Below are 27578 nucleotides of genomic sequence, written 5' to 3' on the forward strand. Positions count from 1 at the left end.
TCATTTTTCTTTAGCTTTTATCGCTTTTTTTACTAACTGTACGGTCCAGGTAAAAAACCTCGTTATCTCAGTTTGATAATTTAAATTTGTGGTTTATATTCTTGCAAATTAAAAATGCACTTTTCTTCGGTTTATCTTGCGGTACTCAGGCAACGGTACCTAATTAATTGACAAACTTTCTATTTTTGATAAATTACAAATTGACAGTTTTTTTATTTCTGATATCTACAGACCGTATCGTTATATTTCACGTCATACACTTTTACCATCGTATTTAATGTCTCATGTAAAATAGAAGAAACTGAATTAAAAATTTGCGAGAATATTTCAATACATTACAAATTTAAGTTATCAAAGTAAGATAACGAGTTTTTTTACAGAAGTATTATTTTATAATTAAAAAACAATAATAAGCGCTAAAGAAGAACGATAAAATCGTCTAATAGAGGAATAAAATACAGCATCGACTACTAACAAAAATTAATCTTCAACAAATAAAACACATTATCGAAAAAAAGGGTATTAATCTTTTATAAAACAATTGCCATTTTTAGCTTCTTAACGTCAATTTATAAAGTGTCCGAATATTTTTGAGATTTGATTTATTTCTACATATACAAATTAATTACATTTTTTATATATAAGGAGATGTTGGATAAAATTGAATTTTGTCCAACAATTCCTTCAATATTTAAACAACTTATATACTTATTATAATACTTTAATATACTGTAAAACAGTTTTGCTGTTGTATCTATATTTTTTCAGATATAGAACGTAGAAGTCATATCAGTGTGCGAATATTTTTGAGAGTGACTGTTCTCAGTTCGACCTATCGGTTCTATCTTCCGGATTCGGAAGCCATGGTGCGTTACGAAACGTTCCATTTCGTGAGGATTTGTGAGCATCTTCTGTGACTTAATGAGACGTCGTTACGCCTGACTGATACCTTACAGCTCTCTCACGTAATATGAATTACCCGGTCGACTACTTTGCGATACGAAACGTACGATCCTTTCGATGTTGCGTTGCTGGCTTTCATCATCGAGCTGTAGATAGTTACCAAAGTTTGACGTACAGTGACAGTTCAGACAATGGATAATGACGAGCATCTTGGAGAATATTACTTTCGTTTTCACTTTCTGTTTTTTTTCTTCTATTTATACAGTGTTGTATCGTTTTATTCTCTTTTATCTTACAGGCGTCGATGTATCGAGACAGCAATCTTTTTTAAATTATATTAAATATATAATAATATATATTATAATATAATATATAATATAATATATATTTATAAATATATATAATAAATAAAATAAATTTAATTAAAATTAGATTACATAAAATTAAGGAACTTTAAAATCGGTTATTACGAATAATAACAAAATTCAAGGAAATTCTAGTAAATTTTTTATTTTACAGAATGAAACGTGTGTGATTTTATAAACGTTCCTGCGTATAAATGTAAAATTATTAATATATAGGAGAATGAAACGAAAAGAATCTATATAATGTACTGGTTTTCTTTAAATTAAAACGATATATTTGTAACAATTTTATGAAGCTCATAGACGAAAAAAGAACGATGTATACAGATACTAATTGTATATAGATACTAATTGTAAGTAAAGAATACAGCACGAAAATTTATGTTAAATACATATGTAACTAGTTTCTACAAGTCTACCTGCCATTCTATTATTATTCTGTTTGCTATCCTATTAATACTTCATTCTGTACATCGTGCAAAGTATTTTTAATCAACGTAAATATGACGCGGTCATTAATCTTGATTGATATTACTTATCATTTTTTACTCCTTAAGCGGATGTTCTTTTAAATTTCGTAATCGCTTTTAAATGCGTATCCTTCGACAATCAGAAATCAGTTTTTATTGTTTGTAACATGCCTTTCTTCTTTTCAGACGTGACGTTTGGCATTGAAATGTCAAAGATACCACTACATTCGTTTATCATCGAATCAACTGAAAATGAAACGTCAAAGATAAATCTTACGATCATTTATTTTCGAGTTAAACAGGAAATGAGAGGCGGAGAAAATTGTTCGGTCGTCTTTTTCGTAGAGTACTTTACTTTTCTAGCTGTTAGTCAACTGTTCAACTAAAGATACGCAGAATGTCTCGCAGTTTCGGGGCAAATCGCTTAACAGTACACGTATACATACATGTATATAGGTCCAAGAAAACAATGTTTTCGTCTTATATGCACAGCTTCATTTCCGATCAAGTTGGTTTTCAATTATTTTTACGAGAGAAATACTAGGTGCTCAAATATCAAATTAATAGTTGACAATGAGTGAACAAATGAGTACTAATTAAATTGTAATAGTTTATATACAGAATGATTTTAGTAACTGGAACGCACTGTAGTTTTATTGGAGCGAAAAGTTATAGTTAGGAAAAGATTGTAAAGAGGAATGCACCGATACAATTCCACTTTTCCTTAAATGAAGCTCTACGATTTTTTTTTGTATAAATTGGTTCCCCGTATCATTTCGCGGCGAAGCTCTTATAAGTTATAAGTCAGTATCATCGAAATACAGTAAATCCTGTCTTATCCGAACTAATAAGGAGACAAAACTGTTGGGATAATAGAATTTTCCGATGATAGAACGGTCATTTTGCCGATGTGGAATTTCATTTAGTCAAATACAGATTAAGATTAATTGACAGATTATTTAAATATTTATGAATCCCATATCTTGTTGGCTGCAGAATCACATAATTTTTTAAACATAAATAACTGCATACAGAAGAATCTCTTTTTGTACTTCGAACTATCGAAATCTTTTACAAAAAGGCACCTCTTCATCGTCACTTTCGTTTGCTGTTTTCCTTCTTAATTGTATGTTTAAGGTCACATGCACCTTTTATGGTTATTAGGGACCACGTTAACCCCTTAACTTATAGCCGTGTGAGAGACGTGGTACGTCGATCTTATTGATTTATTATTGCTTATTATATCTTATTATTTATTATTTCATTTATTCGAATACAGATTAAGATTTCATTGACTTCTTTAAATATTTATGAAGAATCTCTTCTTATACTTCGAACCATCGAAATCTTTTTCAAAAAGTTACCTCTTCATCGTCACTATCGTTTGCTATTTTTCTTTTTAATTACGTTTTTAGGATCACGCGCACCTTTTACAGCTACTACTGACTACGTTAAGAATGATCAGTGGGACGAAAGAAATCTATAGCAAGTTGTATAAACCAATGTCTGCCAGGAAATCTGGAGCTCGTTTGTTGTCTCCACTTGTGTAAAATCGTCATTATTATCGTCTTTATTCCAATGATACCATTTTATTATATCGGTATACACTTTTACTCGCATTTTCTATTTTGCATTAAAATGTTGCGATTTAAATCCGTGTATTGGCTAGTAGTTTTGTTCTGGATTTGTAGATTTGGAGTAGATTATTCCTACTTGTCTATGTACATGTACAATGTATATATATATCTATATTTTTACGCGTGCTAAAACGTGCTAAAACCAATTAGTTGAATGATCACTGATGACGAACATTGAACGATCAACGGTTGATTCGATTAGTTTTGACATAGTCCATTGTATTCTACATTAAAAAATATCACAATTGTTACAGTAATAATTTCACGGGGTAATAATTTCACTTTCAGAAATGTTCCTTTACGAAAGGAAGTTTGCATTCCGCGAGTACAAGTTTAAAACTTTCACTTACAATTATTCATCAAGAACAACAAAGTGTACGATCGCTTAACTGTCTTTTTAATTATTAATTGTAATCTATTTGACGTATTTGTCTTCCCCCCTTTCCACGTTCAATAGTTACAAACAAATCGATCAATGGACACAAAGATCTATTATAAGATCTGGTATCGTTCCTCTCCAGCTATTATACTACGATACTATTATGATATAATGACACGTTTAAGTCATTACGTAATCGTTTTGTAAAAGCGGTTTCAGTTCGTTGGCTAAACGTATTGTCGTGCCATTTTCGTTACGAAGATTGCAGACGAGCATAAAAGCTTCTTTGACACATCCGCCTAGCAGCGACATAATGAGAGAGATATTTCTCTGTTAAAAGTCGTCGTGAGGTAATATTGAATAATGTACGAGAATTAATGCGCTTTCAATTACATTTTAGGTAACACTATAGAAATTACGAAAGCCTTTGGAATCAAAGTTGTGCGTTTCTTTAATAGCAAACGTAATAGGAAGCTTAATAGGAAACGTTAACTATTTTACGGAATTAGAATTGCGTCGGAAGTTAACACTGGTAATTGCGTACTTCGTGTAAGTGTTCATTTCATCGTTCATTTGCAAATACTTTGTACGAGTTCCTTGTGTAGCTTTAGTTTTCTTTTATATTTTGTCTTTTTCTTTATTAACAATATGCAGGTACCGATAGAATAGGAAATATGGTAGTTTGCAAGAGATTTTTTGTTATATCGATTAATTACGAGTGTGTAAGTACATGCGTCTAGGCTGCGAATATTTATGCATTTCCGGAAAATTTAATTCTGCAAAAATTAAAAAATTTAAAGGTTTTCCTCGCTTTATGGCCAGAACCTCAAAGAATTAAATTATTATTCTTCACATTAAATAGTTTTACATGAATGTGTTTCAAGAGATGGATCAGTGACACACGATAGCTGGGTGATTTCCAATTACCATCTTCCGTAATTTCGTCTCATAAACACTCTTCCAGTTGAAAACAAAACATAGTTTCTCCACCAAATAAACAGCAAGTCCGGGACATGCTAGTTGCTTATTACGAGACAAATATACCATTCGACTTAATTTTGTTCTTGAACGGAACAAAAAAGAATACAATTAAGCAACATATAATACGTCAGGCTCGTTAATATTGATGCGAGACAGCATTGTACATATTCTATTCGCCTTCTACTAAACGATCTCACTCGACCACAAAAATTTATGGCTTCTCGCTTTCATGGCCATCTTACTCGTTCTCGAACTTTTCCCTCTGTCGGCGAATTTGAATAAAGACGAGGACGTAGCATGTTGCTTATTTCGAGGCAAAACTATAGCGTCGACCTAATTGTCTTTGTTTCAGACTCTACAAGGTGTCGTCGTTAACAGGCATGTACAAGCTTTTATCTTTGTTCGTTTAACAGTAGCCATTTAGACATTTTCAATAATATCTCAGGCGTCAGGAATTTGTACCAGAAGAGATGTGAAAGCGATGTACATATTTGTTTACTAATTTAGGCAACTTCTGTTGAAGTGTAACACAACCGGAATCGACTGGGAGACATCAACCCCGTTCATCGAAGTTCATGGTGAGGGTGTCAGGTTACGGAGATTTCAACAGGAACCCGAACACGATACTCGACAGCTTCCCATCGAGCTCAAACGCACTTTTTATCCTCTTCCATATCCAATCACCTGCTATCCAATCCTCTTCTATCTAATCTTCGCTTTCTCTTCACCCTCTTTCTCCAGTTTCCGTTTTTTGTTTTACAATATTTATTTTTCTCCTCCTTTATAGGCTAGCGTGACTCATTGACTTTTTTCTTAATTATTTCTTTTTCCTTTTACGATATTCTATTTATCGCCTCTTTTTTCACACATACGTGTATGTAGATTGTACGTGTGTACGTACATACGTAGAGTCTGTTTAACTCGCCCTGTGGCTCTCTGTCAGCGCAAACTCGGCGTTATCGACCACTCGCTGGAACGCAACCGCCGACGTTTGTGTATCTCCGTGCCAGTGGTTTCCAAAGTGCACCTCTGCACACCTCTGCACACCTCAAAGAGATCCAACGCACTTAGAATACTCCGGGAATTTTTTCGGATTTCCTCACACATTTCTTTTCTTAGACTCTTTATGGTTTCAGTTATCCGCTGGCTATTGAAATCATTTGAGGTATTTGTTCTTAATTAACCTTTTCCAGAATTCCAATTTTTCGCAAAGCGAATTACCGAATTTGGCGACCGCTGTACCATTAAAAATACCTTTTCCATAGTTTTTTATTTTCATGAAAAATATTATTGAATTTGGAGAAAAATATAAAAATATTTGGCTTTTCTACGTGCAATTTCTTTTTTCAGAATTTCCAAGCTTCCACCAAGTGAGTCACTTAATTTGCAAATCGCCCTGTTTTTTTTTTAAATATTTATTTTTCTCGAATGCAATTAATTTTTTCCGGAATTTTAAGCTTTCGCAAGGTAAATTATTGGCTCTGCAAACCACTATCCTGCCACTGTTATTTGTTCTTTTTTCCTTAATTAATTGTTTCCAGACAATTAAGCTTTCGCGGAATAAGTTGTACAATAGCATTTGGAGATCGTTGTATTGTTAAACATAGTATTAAAAACAATATCAAAAATACTCCGCTTCCTTGCGTGGAATTTGACTTTTTTTCAGAATTTCAGGCTTTCACGATGTAATAAGGTTTGGAAACCACTGCGCTGCCAGAGATATTCGGTTTTCTCGTGTGCAAGTTCCACGAGTTACTCGTTGGTGCCCCGTGCGCGATGATAGGGGTCGATCGGTGCCGTAGGGTTCGAGCGAAAGCGATGCCTGGATCCATCAATTTTGCGAAACCTTTTGTACGACACAACTCGACCCGTCGTTTTCACCGTAGCTAATGAAGTATCGCGTTAAACGGGAAACTCGATACCCCGTGGCAGAGAGATCTGTGAGAGAAACGAGAGAGCGAGTTCTGTTTGGCAAAAAGGGTGGCCAATACAGTTTGATAAGCCAGGGTTGAACACAAATCCATGTTTGCTATTGGCTGCTACGAGGGACAATTACAATAGTTGTTAATAATTTCAACCGCTACTATCGAATCAAAGGTTATTGTTGCGTTATTGTTGGGACGACTGTGAATTTCATAGGACTTATTTCACTGCTTCCAGAATTCAATTGTTTACGTCTCTGTTACTTGATGTAGACATACTAGACTTGATACTAGACATTAAACGAAATGGAGACTTTTGTAAACAAACATAACATTTTTTAGCTTCTTTGGATTAAAATTATTTTCGGTTTTTGATTTGTCTCGATTATTATAGAATCTTAGGTGTACAAAATGATCTAGATGCATCGCAAAATTTTCTACCTTTTGCAGCAATATATTCATCAGGGAAAGAATTGTTCTTATAGAAAATTCTGTATGTGCCTCTTAATTGAAAAGAAAATTGAATGTGCCATTTATTTAAATTCGCAAGCACTATAAGCGTGAATCCTGTTTGTTCCCATACAATTTGTATAAAAACAGAAAATATACTTTTTCAATACGTCCTTTTCATTTTTATTGAGAAAGCGTGTTTTATAATACTCCGAATAAGTGTTGTTATAAAATTGGTGATATTCAGTGTGGAACGTGTCTACCGCTTAATGGCATTTACATTGTTTTATACAGAGGAAATGTTGGATTATTAGTAATTATTTACTTATTTAAATGGAAGTTGTTCTTAAATTCTATATTCTAATTTGGCATGTAAAACATTATACGATAAAGAAATAACATTTTTTAATCTTTCCAATTACAATGCCCTGTAGAAGAAATCTTCAATTATCTAGTGTTGATTGTACTTATATTTTTTTCTGTAGAGGCGACCTTGTAATACCATCTTCTGGCATTATTAATAACTATTTAGAAAGGAAAGTTGCACTTAAATACAGTATTTCCATTGGCAAGTAGGACATTATACGTTAAGAATACTATATTTTTTAATCTTTGCACTTACAGTGTTGTCCTCAAGAAACCTTCAGTTATCTTTATACATAGACTGTAATATAAATGAGAGAATAGCAACCATTTGCTTAATACGAGTGAATGTACAAATATTCTTTTCTTTCAAGGTTTGATGTCAAGAGTTTGATCTGAAACATAGACGTACTTTGCTCGAATATAAATTAAATAAAAAAGTAATTAATACAAGATAGGCTTGTTACATCTTCTAATTTATTGCCTATAAATAATAGTTATTTTACAAATAAAAATAAGTCGAAATACTTTGTAGAACGAGGTGTTTTCATTGTTTAAGCTTTATTTTCGAGAAGATTGAATTTGAAAGTTTGTTAAATACGCATCAACCTGATGTACTTCTGACTGGATATAAGCAGCCGATTGGGAGCAGATTAATCCTATTATTTGCATGTTATTGTGTGAAAATTAGATTATTAGAACAATAAATTAAACTTAACTAAACGTAGAACAACATTTTTGCCTTCCAAGTCTCGTTTTTAAAACCAAGAATCAGTCTTATACGTATGTAGCTGTAACTTGCAGGTACTTGACGAATTTTCAAATTCGATTTTGTTGAAAACGAAGTCTTCAAATAAAGAAAATCTCAATTAAGATTCTAGATTCTAGATTTTCGGCTCATTTTTATATGCAGAGTCTCGAATCGTTTTTCTAACTTTATTATTGTATATTTCGCGTCTTAGGTATTACGCGATAGATATAGGCATACTATGATATAGAAATAGTATAATTCGGTATAAATAGTATGATATAGATATAGAGAGTATATGGTACGATATAAAAGAATCGTGGAACTATAAGTTCTTATGTCACAGGCTAATTCTAGAGACGGGAATAAGCTGCAATCCCCTTCTGGATGAAAATATTAAAAATTCATGCAGGCTAAAATTGAATTTCGCAATAAGCGCTATTCCTACCAGGAAAATAAAGGAAAATTTCTTATTTTTGCGGAGAACATAAAGGAACTAGCAAGAAAATATTTAAACGGTAATATTATAATAATTAATAATAATATTAGCAATTCTCCTTGCATTAAAATTCTTGTTGTAGAAAGGTATAATACTTGTGTCTTATTTTTAATTGGCGTGTTTTAGAATTTTCATGTTCAGAATAACGAAAATGTTTATTTATGCGAGGAAAATGAATACATACTTCGCTGTATGAAATTACTGAGAAAAAATTACGTCACGAAAAGATAAATCACGATAATATTCGATTTTTACTTTTATCGAGCTTTATTGATATTTAAGCACAAATGTGTCGAAACATTTTCTAATTTTTAAAATGTCTTCCGTACGGATATTTTTAAAGGATGACCTAAATTTTCTGTGCCAAAGATGAAGCAAGGCAAAATCTATCTATTGCGTTTTCAAAAAGGCACCTTCCTTTTGGATATTCTATTAAAATTACTATTTTATTGCTCGCGTTCTTGGAGAAGAATATTTTAAATAAAGGAACTTAATCTTGCTTTAGGAAGCTTTTTAAATAATTTATTATAAATATTAATTTTAATTTTGATCGACGATAAATTTTTACATTCTTTAGTCTGATGATAATGACATCATTTTAACATAGCTTTCGTTATTAGTAATTCCATTAGATTATTATGAATGAAAATTCTACTGTTCGAGACATTTGTCACGCACGGACTAATTATTTCATACAATTGAAATAATTAACGTCGTAATTGTAATAACGAATTTATGGCAGCCAATTGTCTCGAGATCGTGATTTATTGTACAAACATTATTTAAATCCATACCGATATCCCATGTTAATTACACGAAACAACAATTGGAAGTGAAAGGTTCAAGTTATATTTTCGCTATCGCAATAATTTCGCGATATTACGTACCGTATTAAAACTATTCCTCGGCTATTGTAAGTACCTCAGTGGTAGATAGCGAAAACACGGTAAACAATGGGAAAGGTCAGGAAAGCAATTTACAGAGAACTGTAAATAAGGCTAATTTTGTTTTCTACCAAACCGCATCACGGTATCGACAAGTTGGCTGTCCGAAGAAATAGTAGAAGTTTTCTTTCTACACTTTGAAGATAATTTCGGAATTCACTGTCCTCGATACATGCACATTTTTGCGCAAAGAATAGATTCGTTTTTCGTGCTGGATAGAAAGAATTAGATGAAGAGCGCACCAAGAAAATGTCGGCGCGCCTCTGCGTCGTTGCTCGTTTCAAGCAACTTTGTGAAAGCTGATCTTATATTCATTGTCTATATTTATGCTGAGCTATTAGCACAAAATATTAGTACGAAAGACATAAGTCTCTTTTATTCGCTATCGCAAGTGTGAAAGGGGCAGTTACATCGAACTGAATCCTCGAGTTTACCTAATAATAGCAGTAATTGCTTAATTTCAATATTTAGTCGTCTCAGGGTGCACGTTGAAGTAATCGATTCACTGAGTCGACCAAGTGATTGTCTCAGGTAGGAGAAGCGGTTGATTCAATTATAATTAAATTCCACGTTGGCCTTCGTTTCTGCCTGGAGGAGTCGTTATCGTAACTATGTGCTTACTCGCGTACGTGACAACGATCCTTGCAGTGGCTCGCGGAAGGATTTCGACATTCGTCATAGAAAATTCTTGCGTACGTCTCGTGTACGCTATATAGAACGTGAAATTTATTACAAATATACATTCGGTAGAAAATTACAATGTTACACGAACAACAATCTTAATCATTTCAGTACGCCACAACTTTTTTATGGGAAGACCAGAAATTCTTTGAAAAAATGCACTTTTCAAGACTTTTGTTGGAATTAATATTGTATATTTTACTATTTTATATTGTTTATGATTGCATATTGATTTTCTTCAAAATAGACATAAATACGTACAGTGTCATCAACAGTTATAAACTCAATCCTACTTTTAGATTTTTCACTATATTGAAACAAAAATTGGCAAAATCGTTTATGTAATGTCATATTATAAAGTGAAACAAAACTGAAGATACGACAAACAAAGATTTTCTTCTTTCGAAGTCTGGAAGAAGTAAAATTTTCTCTTAAAATTGTGTTTTTGGATGTGAGAAAATATAAACTCGATGTTAATTTTCTTACCTTTTCGTTCGATATTTAGTGGATTTTTCTTTATCTTTTATCATTTCTATTAATCTGCTAACTTATTTTTTACAGTTTCGTTTTGAGTATCCGCCCATGCGAATTTTATTCCTTTTCAAATTCAACGATATTTTTTATTTTAGGTAACTCCTCCGATCGTAAATTTTTCTTGCTAAAATTCCGCTGCAGGTTTTCAGTCGTGTTCGGATCAGCACTCAATGCTGGCCACGGTAATAACTCTATTACGAAATCTTGAAACCACTTTTTTATAGCGACAGCAGTATGAATGGGAGCATTGTCGCGTTGAAAAATAGTCTTTTTGTCTTCTATTTTGCTCGCGAAAGGCAATAATTCGCCGTGTAACATCTCCTCATATCCTATAACGTTCAACTATACGCAACTTTCATAAAGTAATTTCCTTTAACATAAGCCAAGCATGAGCAGCGGTTTCTTGAAGATATTGAAGAAATATAAAGCAGAAAATATGTTTCAGTCTATAGACATTCACAGTACTGTACACATCTCTGTTTAGTAGAAATATTTTCTGCTATAGAAACTCACTTTTAGCCGGAATATTGGTATTTCTTGGGAAAACTGCGGAGTCGATGTATCGCTTAAAAGAGTTAAGCGTACGTAAGTGTGCACATTGGCGAACATATAAATAGGGAAACTCCATTTTCCATGAGTTTGTGAAAACTCGTATTGATCGGCCAAGAGAACAAATTTTAGCAGTTATTTTTACCGATGAATAAAAATTTAATCGTTTCGGTTCCGAAGGAGGATCGTATATTCGTCGGCGAATCGAGGAAAAATTGAATAATAGATGCATAAAATTTATTATTAACGGAAATGGTTGGTCAGTAATAGTTTAGGAAGGAATGAGCAGAAAATGGATCTGGTCCAATTTGTCGCACTAATAGGGTCATGAGTCAACGTGTTTATATCGATACTTTAAACGGTTATTTACTGCTGTATATACGCGAATGATAATTTACCTTCGGATTAGATTTCCCAGGCTGATAATGATCCTAAACGCACTTGTCGAAAAGCGAAATCTCTCTTCTACAGGAGCGTAATGTTAATGTTAGGCGATGGCCAGCTGAATCTCAATATAAACCTGATTAAGACGCTGAGAGATTATGTGAAAAAAGAAGGAGAAATAAGAAGCACCAAATTTAAACGAATTATATGACATGATCGAAAAGACATGAAGAAAATACCAGTAAAACGCTGTATAAGATTGGTAAATTCCATAGCACGCAGATGTGCCGAAGCTATTAAAAAGAAACGTGGATCAACAAAATAATAACAATTTGATGTAAAATATTACAATTTATTGTTCCTAGGTATTATTTTATTAATAGCACGTACGAAAATCGAAGAAAAGACGTTTTCTCTATTTAAATACTCGCAGAAACATTCGCCATTCTTGTATGTTTGGATATTTTATATTGAATTTGCAATGACTCGCGAAAATATACGAACGCTCTTCAAAACAGAATGACTTTTTTCGAATTGGACGAAATTTGAATTTTTGCGCGTGGTTAGAAACATTAGTTCTTTAAATGTAATGTAAAATTATAAAGAATGTAAAAGAAAACGGCAAAAAGTGACTTTTACTGTTTTCTTCGCGATTTTGAACACCTGTGATTTATTTAAAATTTTGTTACACGTTATCAAGTCGATTGATCCTTCTGACCTCTCAAAAAAATTCAAGTCGTTTGGTTCAGTTCCAAAATTGCTATTCTGTTTTAAAGAACGTTTGAATATTTTCGTGTGTCAATATATGTAAGAAACCGTACACAAAATGAACAAAAACTGTAAATTGAAGTAAAGTAAAAAAATTAATATGCTCGCCGCTTTGTAATAAGCGTCAGCTATGATCCTATCGAATATGTAATTACATTTATTAATATACTATCTACTGTTTATTTATAATAATATTTATAACTATTATATGACTGATATTATATAACTATCTTTAATTATACATTTTATTTATTTTATTTTAATTTAATTTTATTTTTATATTACCACGATTATATTGATAAATGCTTTTGTGATCTCTCAAAAATATGTACCTCATATCTACATTTTCACATTTTTTTCAAGTTCTCCAAATATTTCTTGATCAATACGATCACGGTAGTGAAGTGTCACTGTCCTGGAAGAAATTGCAAAATGTTTCGTACAAGATACATGACAAACCCCATGAATGGTTTGTTTCTACAAGTGTTCGAACACTTCCTCGAGCAACTGTGTCGGCGGCTGTACGCAGCGGTCGGACACAGGGAACTCAATCGATCGCGGAGACCTCGACGTGGAGACTTCGACAGGCCGCCGAGCTCGAGGCGGCGGTTCCTCCTGATCCACGATGAAAACAGGATCAGGAACTTTCTCGTTTCGGTGGCAATTCGCGTCCGCGGAGATTAACTAAGCGTGCCTGCAATCTCGACGATCCCCACGGCCTTCGGAAATCTCCAATTAATTTTCCGCCCTCTCTATCGCACGATACAGGTTTCCCGCTTTTGTCGGTGACGTGTACGAAACTTCGCGTGCAGCAGAGATTATTTCAATTATTTGTTGTTATAGTTGCAGCGTCATTATACAAATTAACAAGTTATAGGATGATCGAGGAATTTCCAAATGATCGAACGGCTGAGATTCTAATTACGTTTTGTATCAGGAATCTCGCGTTTATTAGAATTTAGTCCGTTTATTAATGGCTACTATAACGAAGTAATACGTTATGTCTCATTCATTCGTATGCACACCAGATATGTTTGTTCCAAAGTTTCTAATTAGTTGCTTGCCTGTTACTAGTTGACGTAACTGTGCTATATTCAAATCTGCATATTTCGATTAAATGACACTAATTCTCGTTGCTCTGGTAATTACAACGTCATCTTCCATTATGCAACTTGTGTAAATAATTATGGATATTTCTGTATGAATACTAGCTATTATTCATTTCGAGACATTCAAAATCGAACTTTGGTATAATTTTGACTTATAAGTACTATATATATGTAATATCGTACATCCTTGGGGTAAATAAGACGGTCGATTCTGGAAAATGGAGTTCATTTTGGGAATAAATTAAATTCTATACAATAACAGTTAATAACAAATCTACTACAAATTTGACCTGAAAATCGAAAATCGATTTTCTAAATCCTAAATTACCGTTCTCTCGTGATTTAATCTATTCAATAAGATGGCTGCCGGTAAAACAAAGCAAAATTAAAAATGTCGGTTGGCGGGTAGTTTGAACTCTATAGAATTTACATATATATAAATTTTCCTTTTTTGTCAAATACGCAGCAAATAATAAATATATTACAGTATGGTATGTACATATAGAAAGATATAAAGACAATTTTTTATTTCTTGCGCACAATTATTTGAATTATAAAAGAGGGAACGAAGAGAAACGGAATTTATTGTAATATTACAAAAATATTCAAACACTTTACAAATTGAAGCTTGAGGAAACTGCGCGTCATGTGTTACTTTACAGCGGATTTATGACAATGTTTATGAGGAAACTTTAATATCATAAAAATATTTAAACACTTTTAAAATTGTAGGCTGACGAAATTATGTGTCATGTACTTTAGAGCGAAATTATGACAATATTTATAATATCCAGGTTAATGCAGAAGCTCACGAAAGCAATTAAGAGTTAAATATCACATCTCTTTCGTTCATTACGTAGCATACACTGTAATTTTCAGCTATAAACATAATAACTTTGATAAGTAAAGGCGAATTCGTCGCAACGAGACAAAAATTGATTACCGCGGATGAAGGAAGCCACCAGCTTCCCGGACTTAGCCGAGACCGCAATAATCCATGCGAATGCGGATTTATCGTATTGATAAGCCCATAACCCCCCGATATCGTTCGAGTTTCTTTCAGATCCTCTCGTCGAGCGGAGGACCCCGCGAAGAAGCTGGGAGAGCCGAAGAAGCCTTACGATTTTTCTTCTTGCCGATATACGCGAAAGACTCGAGAGTAAGATGTAAATCCAGCTTCTCCAGCCACTCGGCATATGAAACAGATGGGACAAGAAGCGAGTAAAAGACGAACGGAGATAAAACTATCCGTCAACGACCGATCAACCGATCGATGGGTGAATCGAGCGACTATTAAGCGGGTCGTAACCTCCGGCAAGTGCAGCCTTTGGGACGAGGTCGTGGTGACCCAGATCAGCCGGTCTCGCCTTACCTGTGCGATGGCTGCCTTTGACTGCTCCTGCAATCGTTACCCTGGATTCTGCGCACTTACCGGCCCGCTGTGAGGATACCTTTCGCCCCTTTACACCTTCTACTATGCATCCGTTTCGTAAAATACCTCGGTCGGTTCTCTGTTGAGATGCTACGGTAAATTTACTGACTGGTCGCTTCTGACCGACCAAAGTTTCGATAGTTTGCACGACATATGGTGCAGGCTCGCTATTGGACCTGTGTTCCACCGTTCTCTAGGAAGGTGGAATTTCTGATAGAGTTTGTTGGTTTAGAAAGGCGAATTTAGTTTCGATCGATCGAACGCTTTGTTCGATGATTGCACCTTCTTTGGCCTTTGTGTTTGAATGAAGTTGCATGTATATATGTGTATATATATAGAGAGAGAGACAGATTCAGAAGAGTATTCGGACCCTTGCCATAGGAATATTTTACGAATACATCACAGGCCCTGTACAAAAGTTTTTCAAATTTCATCAATGAACTACAAAACGAATATTACGATTCTATCAGTAGAGTTCTTGGTATAGTTCCACGAGGATCAGTCAAGTGTAAACCGGATTTTGTAACTTTACATTTCGGTAAAACGTTTGAAAAAGAACAATCTATAGTTATTTTTCCACGCATGTTCCTTTTCTCTCTGTACGCTTTTGCCACCAGATTGGCAATTTTTTCATTCCAGTTTCGTAGAAAGTGGAGGACTGAGTCAGAAGCTAATTGCACGCGAATTGCTCTATTTCTTCGTTGTTGTTGAAACGTCGTCCTCCTAACGTCTCTTTAAGTGATCGTGATCTTGCGGAACGCTAACTCCTTCCGAATGATGGAAACCACGCTTCCGTGACTAATATTAACTTTCGAGCAAATTTCGTTTCCCCCACAGCTTCGATGTTTGCTGGCGTTACACTTTCACAAGCGTCGCAAATATGACGGGTTTTGGACGTATCAACCTTCACTGGAAGACGATTTATACCACGCCAATACTCGGCTTCTTGTTAATGTTTCATCCCCAAACTGTAGTCGCGATCTATGTAAAATTTCAATGGGTTTTGCGTTCTCAACGGTTAAAAGCTTAATAATTCCACATTGTGCAACGGAAGACGATACTGTTGTCTCGTTCATTGCGTTATCTATCGAAGAAACCATAAACAGAGCACCACGTGAAGCGGTCTCAACGTCTTTAAAATACGCCTGTTTGAACTCCCACGCAATCCCATTTGGATAAGCTTCATTGCGGAGATGTGTCATACGCGGTTCGGTTAATATTTGACTGACCCTACAATAAAAATGTGAACTTTTCCTTTCAGCCCATAATACAGAAACAAGTTCAGACCTGGTTTTCCTAGCATTTATTTTTTAATACTGGAATACGGTAAATTTTATCGCACACGATAAAGCTCTGTACGATCTGTTGACATAAAATTCAGCTATGAATTTTATACCAGTTTATGTGAGGTTGCATACATATAGCGGTTATTTGAGTCATGTAATAATATCCTTACAATAGCAGCGCAAGGTCGTATTTCCATTTTGCAGAGGAAACATTCCCTATGCTTGTAAGTAACTGTCCTAAACAAAATTACCGAAATTATTTTATAGAATTTGTACAGTGCTGTGAATAATTATAGACTCGATCACAATTTCTGCTTTATTTCTTCAATATCTCCAAGAAATCACTGATCGTGTCTGGATTTCTTAAATGAAATTGTTTTTCTAAAATTGTTTTACATGGCGAATTGATAAGGTAAGAAGAAAATTTTTCAACAAAACAATGGTGCCATTCGTACAGCTGTCACTACAAAAAAGTAGTTTCAATATTTTGGAGCAGTATTTTGGAGTACTATTACCATGACTAGCATGGGATCCTGATCTGTATCCTATCGAGTACCTGTGAAGAATTCCAACAATAAAAATTTACGATCAGGAGAAGTTATCAGTAAACAATATCATTGAACCTAAGAAAAGATATTCGAAAAATAATTTTAAATAAGTTAGAGGATAGTGTGTCTTACAGATTAATAGAAGTGATGAAAACTAAGGAAAAATCCACTAAATATCGATTGAAAAAGTAACAAAATTAACGTCGGGTTTATATTTTTTCATACCCGAAAACGCAATTTTAAGAGAAAATTTAATTTCCTCCAAACTTCGAAAGAATTCTTCAGTTTTGTTTCACGTTATAATACGAAATTACATAAACGATTTCGTCAATTTTTGCTTCAGTAGCGTGAAAAATCTAGAAATAAAATTAAGTTTATAATTATTCACGACGCTATATTGCTGTATGCTATTGGCAAATGTATCGTCAGTCGAACACATGGAGGAGTTTTATTCTTTCGAAGAGATTCTACCCTACGCGTAGAAGACGCTATAAAGGTGTAGGCGTTCGTAGGTAACCTGGATCGATCCACTTGACCTGACGTCTTTTCTGTGTTCACATCCGAAACACGAAACCCAGCTTACCCCTGCTACATTCGTTTAATTTAACCGTGTAATCGCGACGATATCTTACTCTTCTAAATTAACAAAGATTGTCCTATTTTTCTGCTTCGAAGTAGAAATTGTTATTGGATTTATGTAGCGTATTTGTACGTCGAGCTAGTTGATGATATACTGTTTGTTTTCTAGGCCTTTATAGTTTTCGCATGGCACAAGAGAGATGACATATTATGCGACACACGTCGATTTTTTGGCAGTAAATTATGTCAAAATTCAAAATTAATGAGACAATGATGAATGAGAAAAATGGAGTATTTTAACAAGATATGGACACAGTTTCGCCCATTAATATTATTATACTATTTAGGACAAAATAACGTTTTTAAAGTTGCACCAAACAACTTGAGCTTTTTGGCGTAAGAAGATTTTGAGAAAACTGCACTTGGTTGGAATCGTGAAATAAAAACTAAAGGTTACTTTTTATAACTCTTTTATGTAATGAAAATGTAGATAGCACCATAATTTGAAGATGTTAGAATCTAATCTTAAAGTTAAGATTAATAATCTGTGGAAGACACAATGTTTATGTTGAAATAATATTCAGTGATATTTATTAAACAGAATTACAGAACCAAATGTATATAAGCGAGTGATATAATTAACAACGTATGTAAGAGTTGTTGATTGTTGGCCAGTTACTCTCAGACTAGACGTAGGTAGTGACCCATGATCCCTTAAATATTTTGAACTCCACTCTCTATACAGTAATGAGTATGATCTGTGTAAGTATCTTGTTCAAATGCCTGTGTGGGTGTCTGTGTAACAGTATTTGTGCCTATGCGTGAAATATCGTTGTATTCCAACAGAAGATTTATGTCAGGCATATACATGCAGAAATTTCGTCGAAATTGATTAACTTTGGTTTAAGTTACAAACGATTAAAAATGGCGAAGATCGCATTTTTTTGCGGCTCTTGACCTAAAATCTAGAGATTCTTATTCCAATGTCTGCCCCTTGTTTCCGCATCAACCGATTTTGACAAAATTTCCAACGTGTATATAACAGGCATAAATCTTGGAAATTTATTAAATTTTCATTAGAATCCTAGATAAAAACATTGTAAAAAGTGATCTCTACTTTTCTTCCTGCCTTTCCGACCAATTGCAATTTTTTCAAAATTTCTTTTACGCATCATCTAATAAATTTCTAACTTCTCGTTTTAATAGTATTAACCATGTAAGTCTGTCTTCTTTTTATTACTTTCATTAGATACCGTTCTGAAATTTGTTTAAATGTTTGCAGTTATTAGTTTAATAACATAATATCAATGATATGCACAGTTGTATATTTTGTAATATCATACAGTTGTTCATTTTAGCCAGCTGTACAATAGCTATTACAAATGCGAGTAGTTGAATCTCTACGGAACTGATTGAAGTTAGAACTAATGTTCATTGTTTCACATTGTTTCAATGCTGAAGAGGATGTAGCTGAAGACATACTTTAATTTACTATGATTGGATGCAGTTGTTAAACTGCATTTTTTTGAAAGTGGTGTTACGTCTGGCGACTATTTACGTTCGAGACGGCCACCAGCTGTACACATAGAATTAAGCGGATCGCAATAATCCTAAGGAACTGTCATAAAACGAGGCTTTTTGATTTATCGTTAAAACATCTTCGAGTTAAGAGGTTCCTCATGGTTATTGCTTCATCAGATAAAAATTGGGGAAGCGTGGGTTTTCCATGTTTCCCGGGATTCCACCCGCAAGCGACCAGAGGTGGGGCGATCATCACCGAGCAAGAGTTTTCCTTTGCAACAGGATCGTTACCGTACTTCACTGGTTCATCATCTTTAGAACAGTCAACATCTCTTTACCGAGTTTACACCCTTCAATCAGTCACCTACTTAAGTTATATCTATGCACCAGCGTAACTATCTTCTCTACAAAGTTGTTGGAAATATATACTACCTTTGAATAGTTAATCAATCGTTCTACTCATTAAATCACTTCTATTATCCTAAGCGAAATAGGAGATCGATCAGTTCGTGGTGTCGATTGTCTAATCGTAATGGGAATTTACGACTCCCGTTGACGTGCTTCCTCGAGATCGCGTCTCTCCGCGAACGGTAGAAAAAACAAGTGGAATAAGAAATAGATTTGAAAAATTTGAAGAGTAAGATGCAGTGGTGTCTAATAAGTTGCTGCATGACAATAGAAATGACGATAGAAATGACAGTAGAAATAGACATTAAAATGGTGCGGCCATAGAGTAGACCCATTGATTATGCTACTTGGAGGATTAAACTTGGAGTCAATTAAATATTCAATTACGCCTATATCCGTTAGCTATTTCAGTTAGTTAATTTCATGGTTTTATCGCTGGTTGCGTGTTCTATTATGGACTTTGGGGATTTGCGGAAGGATGTCGATCGTTTATGTACGGAAGTCAGTGACTAAAAGGCTTGTAAATTTATTAGATCTACCGGAAAGACCTGTCTGATTTCTGACGTACGGAACCTCCAACCACAAAGCTACCAAAAGCAACTAATAAATGACTGGAAAACTTTATTTTAATTCGTTTTAATTTTCACTTTGCATATCGTTGAACTTCGAAGAAGGAGCTAAAATATTCGAGTTGTAGAACTTTCGACTTATCTAAATCTCCGAGTAAACGAGGCAAACAAATGAAAATTCGATGTATAGAAACTTCGTACGAAGGTACAATTAGGTTCACCTTTTTAAAAAGTATTAGTTCTTTAAGCTTTCTCTTGGAGCTCGTTTTATTCGACGTTAAAAATAAACAAAACTTTTTAAGATTCATTTGTATTTATTGGATTATTGCGAGAAGTGTTCAAATAGGACTGATGGTTGTATTAAAAAATAACTTAGTATATTAAAGTTATAAATAAAGGAAACCTTTTAAAAAGCAATCGTATTTGTTGGTTTATTGTAAGAAGCGAGTGCGTGTATGACTGAAAGAATTTAATCAACGTATCGTAAATTTCCTTTATACGTGGATAGTAATATGAATGGCAGAGGGACGTGGCAACCATTTATTTAATACGAGTGGAAGAACCTGTCCCTTGTTTTGTTTGATTAGCTACGATCAGTTTATCAAGAATAAATCAGAAAAATGGATGTGTTTTCCTCGACAAGAATTATCACATCTTTTAATTTATTGCTCTCAACAACCTGAAATGAACGAAACAGCGGTCTTACAGAGGTTCGATTGATACCTCGAATGATGAGAATTTCTCGCATTTTCTTTCAGCCGTTTCATGTGATTCTAACAATAATTTCACAGAGCTCGTTCCTTTCTAAAAATCTACTTTCGAAATTTCATTTTCATCTTGTTACCTTTACTGTTCGATGTCGGAACTTGAAGGACGTTTGATGTGCACGTAGAGGACCCCTCCTCAAGGATGAAGGGGCTGTCAAGTCAGGATAGAATTAAAGGTTAATCCCGCGGGGTATACGGAACCTGCTAGGGACGGATTTCCCTTTTCTTTTCTCTTTAAGTCATCTCCCGCATCGCCAGAAGCCTTTGTTTTTTGCACGAAACTCCAAGATACCATAAATATTTGCGCTCTTAAGTGCCTCTGGAATATAAGAACAGGCTGCGCGACACGAAACGCGGCTTCTTTCCTGCTAACGCCATCGAACAGGCTGTCTAGTCGAGGAAAACATTCGATTCGCCCAATTTCACGATCACACGTGTTACGTATTTTATAATACATTTTTTGGATCGTGTACTTTTTATAAAAATATAAACATGGTTCCAATGTTCGGATGATCTTTTCTGTAGGATCTGTTAGATCAGTAAATATTGTATTTATTATAGATAAATGTTATCTTTCAAGCATGGAATTGAACATTTCTCGAAATTCAAATTTCAGGTGTTGTACAAGATAGATAATTTACATTTCTCAATTTTGCGAGAATAGTACTTTCTATTTTTCTGAACTAACTATAAATTAGAACCGGGCTAGGTGCAATTTATTAAAGCAACATTCATAATAAATTACTTTTATTCTGCCTGGTGTCCTTAATTTTAGAAGTTAGAAATATACGTCAATATTCAAAGATGAAAAGATATATAATTCAGCTGTTAAAGCAGAAATGTTCACGAATTTATCCATGTTATTAAAATAACATCAAAATCCATTTTGTACAACGACTGAAACGTAGTATTTTAAATTTCTATTAATCGTTCTTTGCACATCAGCAAATATTAAACAAAAAATAACGTAGTAAAGTACACATGTATATTTCTTATTCATTATTATTAGTATTACGTTTTGTAACGTATTTATATATAATATAGTATAATATTAAACAAAGAATGACCTAGTAAATTATATATATATATGTCGTGATGTCCTTGGAAAACGAGACGTGTAATGAGTCTTGTTGCGAGTTGTCCATAGTTGTCTTATACCAGATGAATTTTATTTATGGGAATGTATTACAAACGTTAACAAGTGATGTCGATGATTAAGTGATTGTGATATCTATGAACGCTGAATTTAGGCTCGATAACGAATACACGGTCAACGGGATGACAAGCGTTCTCTGTGCTAGTCGAACTTATCGAATTGAATCTCAGTCCAAGTGGAACTGCCCTTACATACTCCTCTGCGTATTCCTCAGGTCAATCCCTGGTTTTAAGGAGAGTCATTTAATTACTTTATACCTCTGTTAGATACACGTCCCTCCCGTGACCGTGGCTATGTTCAGTGACCCATTATGTCACTTCGAGCCCAAGCCCACTGTCATAAATCTCGGATAATCATAATTGACTTGACTTATAAACAGCTATTTCTCAGTTTTATTGTTTAAGTACGGCTATAATAAAAAGTCTGGACTAAAGTATTGGGGACTTTCCCAAATAGTCCGAAAGAAAGGCTCCGGTGTCCTTTCATCTCCGACATATATATATATATATATATATATATATATATATGTAATTATAGTTACGTTGCATTGATAGTCTTTTGTCACGAAAAGGTGCATAATAAAATTTGTCACGCGCGATACTGGGTACTTTTTCGTACTGCCTTAGGTTCTATTTCAGAATTAGTCACAGTTCGCAATAGATCAGTCGAGGGCGGATCTAGATATTAATGTCTGCTGCGTTTCGTGAATCTCCAGGGTAAAATTGACTTCGAGTTCCTCCTGGTTTGCACGAATCCGATTTTTCCTCCATCCATAGAACATATTGAGCAATTTCGAGGACAATGTTCGATTTCGTCTATTTCACATGATACTGTCCCTAGGGTTTCTTTGATATTTCAGCTTGCTCATATTTCTCGTTCTGTCTCTTCGCAGTCTATTTTCGCAATGTAGATACAATCATTTCTATTGTTTTGGTAACTATGTACTTCCTTTCGTAAAAATTTAGTTGAGGATATCGATTTGTATTAATATGACAACACGTACGAGGAAAAGTAAAATATTGAAAATTATTTTCGCGATTAAGTAACTTGTTTAATATAAATCGTTATGAACCATTGTAAGAAGGATAATATTGCTTACATTAACCATTATTTTATACCATATATTGTAACTTTAAATATATATATTGAATATTCATTTTACTAATAATTAAATTCCCACTTCATAGAAAATCAAGAAATAAATTATTCTCACAGATCTATCAAACTTTATAATGTAATATCGAAAACGAAATGCATACGTATTCAAAAAATAACAATTTCCCAAAAACGGCTTGACGGGGAACACGTATACATTATAAATACACTCCATATTATATATAAATACAATCCATGTTACTATAATTCATCGTGCTACCAACATTGTGAACATGGCCCAAGAACACCTATGTAACAACCAGAAGAATCGAACGTACATGGGTTAAATGTTTTTATAGTAACGATAATTCAGTTCTTAATATTTTTATTTCTAATGTCTATCACAGGCCTAATTCTGTGAGAGTCGAGTCACGTCTGCGACGAATAAAGATAGATGACAAGTACAGGAATTGGACAAACCGCCGAAGAGAAAACTGCGGAGAAGGGTGCGTAGCCCTTCCGAGCGTTTCTGTCGTATCGTTGTTGCAATCCCACAGACAATCCGTAAGGGCTTAACGCTGTTTCAACAAGGGATTACCGCCGCTTCCCTAAGCTGAACGATACGCGATCCTGCGTATCCGTATCAGGGACAAACATTTAAATTGCCAAGATTACGAAGTAGCCCCGCGGATGAAACTTTTCTAACAGTTAGGACAAATACCTTGGGTCCCACTGGCGACGTTATCTCGTAAGGATTTATAGAGAGGGATAGTCCATCGATTATACAATTTTATCATTATTATCATTATAGAATCTCATAACATCGCGTGAAACGCCAATGCGAGAAAGCGACACTCGAGGACATTTGCATTTTCATTATATATAATATTATATTTATTATTCGTTATATATGATATTATACTAATTGTTATATATAATTATTATGATTAATTGCATCGTATTATTTTTTGTAAATTGCATTGTGTTGTGCGCAAGTGACATGTAACCTTTCTAGCGATCAAAGTTCTTGGAGTTTCAACTCAGCTTGTATCGGGAATGTGAATTCGTTTCGACGAATCTTTTTGACTAAAAGCGTATTTATTGGAAGAGAATCGAAGGAAAAAATTATTACATTGATCAAAATACGAGTATTTTCCTCTATTTTCTGCAACTTTTGTCCATTTCTTTGGCAAGAGATGAAAACCACGACGATAGAAGTATTTATTTTTCGAATCGATCCATTCATCAACGAATTTTTGCACTTCTCCGACATTTGAGAAGCGTGTACCTTGCAACGCGTGCTGTATTGACCGGAAAAGAGCCAATGAAACCAGGACTTTCCATTCGAGCCCCAACAATGTTCGTTTCGTTCAAACAACGTTGCTTATTGCAAAGACTAGTCGCGCATTGTCGTTCAAGTAAATGAAATTGCATTGTTCATTTGATATTTTTGGATATTCTTCTTGCAGAGTACGGATCAAATTGGACATTTGTCGTCAATAACGATCATCAGTAACAGTTTCGCTCGATTACAACAGTTCAGAGTACAGACCTTTTTGGTCCTAACAAATAGTGAGCATTACCTTTCGACTGTGAATTTTATAGGATTCGTTTCATTACTTTTACAGTGTAATACTCCAGTAACATAGAAAGCATTAAACATAGACGAAGGCTTCCTGTAGATAATATTGTAAGTGCCAAACATCCAATTTTTTATCTTCTCCAACATAAAATCATTTTCGAAATTTCACTTGTTTCGATTATTATAAGATCTTAGTGTAGAATAATGCAAATGCATCGACAATTACAATAGTTGTTAATAATTTCAACCGCTACTATCGAACCAAAGATTATTGTTGCGTTATTGTTGGGTCGACTGTGAATTTCATAGGACTTATTTCACTGCTTCCAGAATTCAATTGTTTACGTCTCTGTTACTTGTTGTACACTAGACATTAAACGAAATGGAGACTTTTTGTAAACAAACATAACATTTGTTAGCTTCTCTGGCTTAAAATTACTTTCGGTTTTTGATTTGTCTCGATTATTATAGAATCTTAGGTGTACAAAATAATCTAGATGCATCGCAAAATTTTCTATTTTTTGCACTAGTATATTCATCAGAAGAAGAATTGTTTTTGTAAACAAAACTTGTATGTGCCTCTTAATTGATGAGAAAATTGAATGTGCCATTTAAATTCGCAAGCGCGTGAAAACAGAAAATATACTTTTTCAATACGTCTTTTTCATTTTTATTGAGAAACGGCGTTTTATAATACTCCGAATAAGTATTGTTATAAAATTGGCGATATTTAGTGTGGAGTGTGTCTACCGCTTAGTGGTATTTACATTATTTTATACAGAGGCAATGTTGAATTATTAGTAATTTACTTATTTAAATGGAAGTTGTTCTTAAATTCTATATTCTAATTTGGCATGTAAAACATTATACGATAAAAAAATAATATTTTTTCTTTCCACTCACAGTGTTTTCTGCAAGAAAGTAAATATGTGCCAACGAGAGATGACCAGCCAGATATCAGTGGTTTATTTAAGAAACTTTTATGGAACGTGAAAGAAAGTCAAGCAAAAATAAAGATGTAAAAAGGTAAAATATTTGATTTCAAATTCTCCAGCATTTTGCTGAAGGAATCAGACAAGTCCAAATATTGAAAAAGATTTGTTAGGTACATTTTTCAATAATGTAAGAAATACTATTGTCTATATTATTTGTTACACGAATGTCTTCCTAAATCCAAAATGTTAATATCAATGCTCAAACAAATCGTATTTAATTCAGTTTTATTCAATTTCCCACAACTTGTAAATTCTGCTCTTGCCCTGTTCTTGCACCAAGATCTTCAATTTGATGCACCTGCTGAAACTTACAACTATAGCATTCTTTTGAGAACTCTGAGAGCTAATTCACACTCCTAATACAATTCAAGTATTTCATAAACACAGAAAACGAAACGTTATTTCTTGTAATAGTAATACTACGTAGTAATAGTAAGTAAACATGGATCGAGCGATAATCGAATTCTCGATTTCACGAATGCATATCATTCCAGAATCCCAACTGTACACTTACAGGGATTACACTGAAACATCCGTGTGCCGTCGTCTTAATCCGCTCAATATCATTCTGATAGCATTCTGACGACATATCGTATCCACAGCAGCTCTTATCGGAAATATTCACATTGCACAATTGGAAGTTACCATATTCGATTCAACAGCGGCTATGAAAGTTAAGTTTCTATTTAAACGCGATATTCCTGCGGGCGAGGATACACCATGATGCACGAAGCGAGCGCTTATCGTTTTAATCGGTACGTGTTTCCGTACGCTATTCCTACTTCCGTACTGTAAGAAGATTCCGAGAAAAGTTACGTTTACGCGATGATGAAAGTTAGTGTAACTTTTATGCTGCGTAATTAGTCGATTATGCGGATATTCGTGCAAATTTAAACCCGCACGAGATATTAAAAACCATCGGTTTAATTTAATAAACAATATATATTCTTATAATAAAATTATATCATAGAGTCGTGCAGAAAGTAATATCCCTTTTGAAACAACAACAACACTGTTAAAGGTAATAAATTATAAGATGTAATAATTCTTGTTGCAATAATTATTTAATTCAACTTGTTTCTATGTGAACAAATACGAATGCGTTTTAACACTTTGACTGTCACGCCGAAATCACATGTTTCGCTCAGGACGCCACGAGAATATTTTTATTATTCAAAGCATATAATGACAAAATAATAATAAATTGATAATGTTAGACAACATTCTTCCCTAATGGACCGTTTATCTTATTGGTGGTCACGGATGACCATCGTGGCGCTTTGATAACAGTTGATAGCGACATATTATAATAAGGCTACGTTTATTTCAACAAACCATTCGCATTCGTTATTTCGTCGTAAGCAAAACGTGCAAAATATATTGTTGAAACGTGTAGAAGATATTAGTAAATAGTAGTTGCTCATTCTATATATAATAGTAAGGTATGTTCACACTTCTAACTTCAATTATATGATTATAAAGCAGCATTTACGATTATTTTCTAAGGTGTGTTTATAATAATATTCGTAGAGTACCCCTCAAAGGTATGGATGCAAACACAGTGCACTGTTAGATGCAAGATTTGTTCTCTTTTTTTTTATTGATGTTCTAATAAAAATGTTTAATTGTTCAATGGGGCACTTTTTATTTCAAAGTATCTTCTATTTATCGGTTATATTCAAAATGTCCTAACAGTCAATTTTCATTAAATTTTTACAATTGTAAGAAGTTCAAGCTCTCCGGTTACCAATGACCACCGTGGCGTCAGAGGAGAAACCGTGGCCGGTCATATATGACCAACGTTGCAGTCAAAGCGTTAAAAGGTTTCCTTTATTTATAACTAATGTATATACTAAGTTATTTTTCAATACAATTACCCGTCGTATTCAAACTCTTTTTGCAATAATTCAACAAGTACAAATGTATCAATTTGTAACTTTAGTATATATACTAA

General features: G+C 34.0%; 1 protein-coding gene and 1 long non-coding RNA gene across 3 annotated transcripts in view; both read right to left on the reverse strand.

The window, feature by feature from the left end:
- The window catches only part of Chat (Choline acetyltransferase), a 183944-nt gene that overhangs the window by 33378 nt on the left and 122988 nt on the right, over positions 1 to 27578 (reverse strand). The window lies entirely within an intron of this gene.
- Positions 9705 to 10820, reverse strand: LOC139986869 (uncharacterized). Its single transcript, XR_011799745.1, has 2 exons — positions 10616 to 10820; positions 9705 to 10369 (listed from the first exon to the last, which is right to left on the reverse strand). It is a non-coding gene; the product is annotated as an uncharacterized lncRNA (long non-coding RNA).

This window comes from Bombus fervidus, chromosome 4 (assembly GCF_041682495.2).
Source record: "Bombus fervidus isolate BK054 chromosome 4, iyBomFerv1, whole genome shotgun sequence".
NCBI classification, from domain to species: domain Eukaryota; kingdom Metazoa; phylum Arthropoda; class Insecta; order Hymenoptera; family Apidae; genus Bombus; species Bombus fervidus.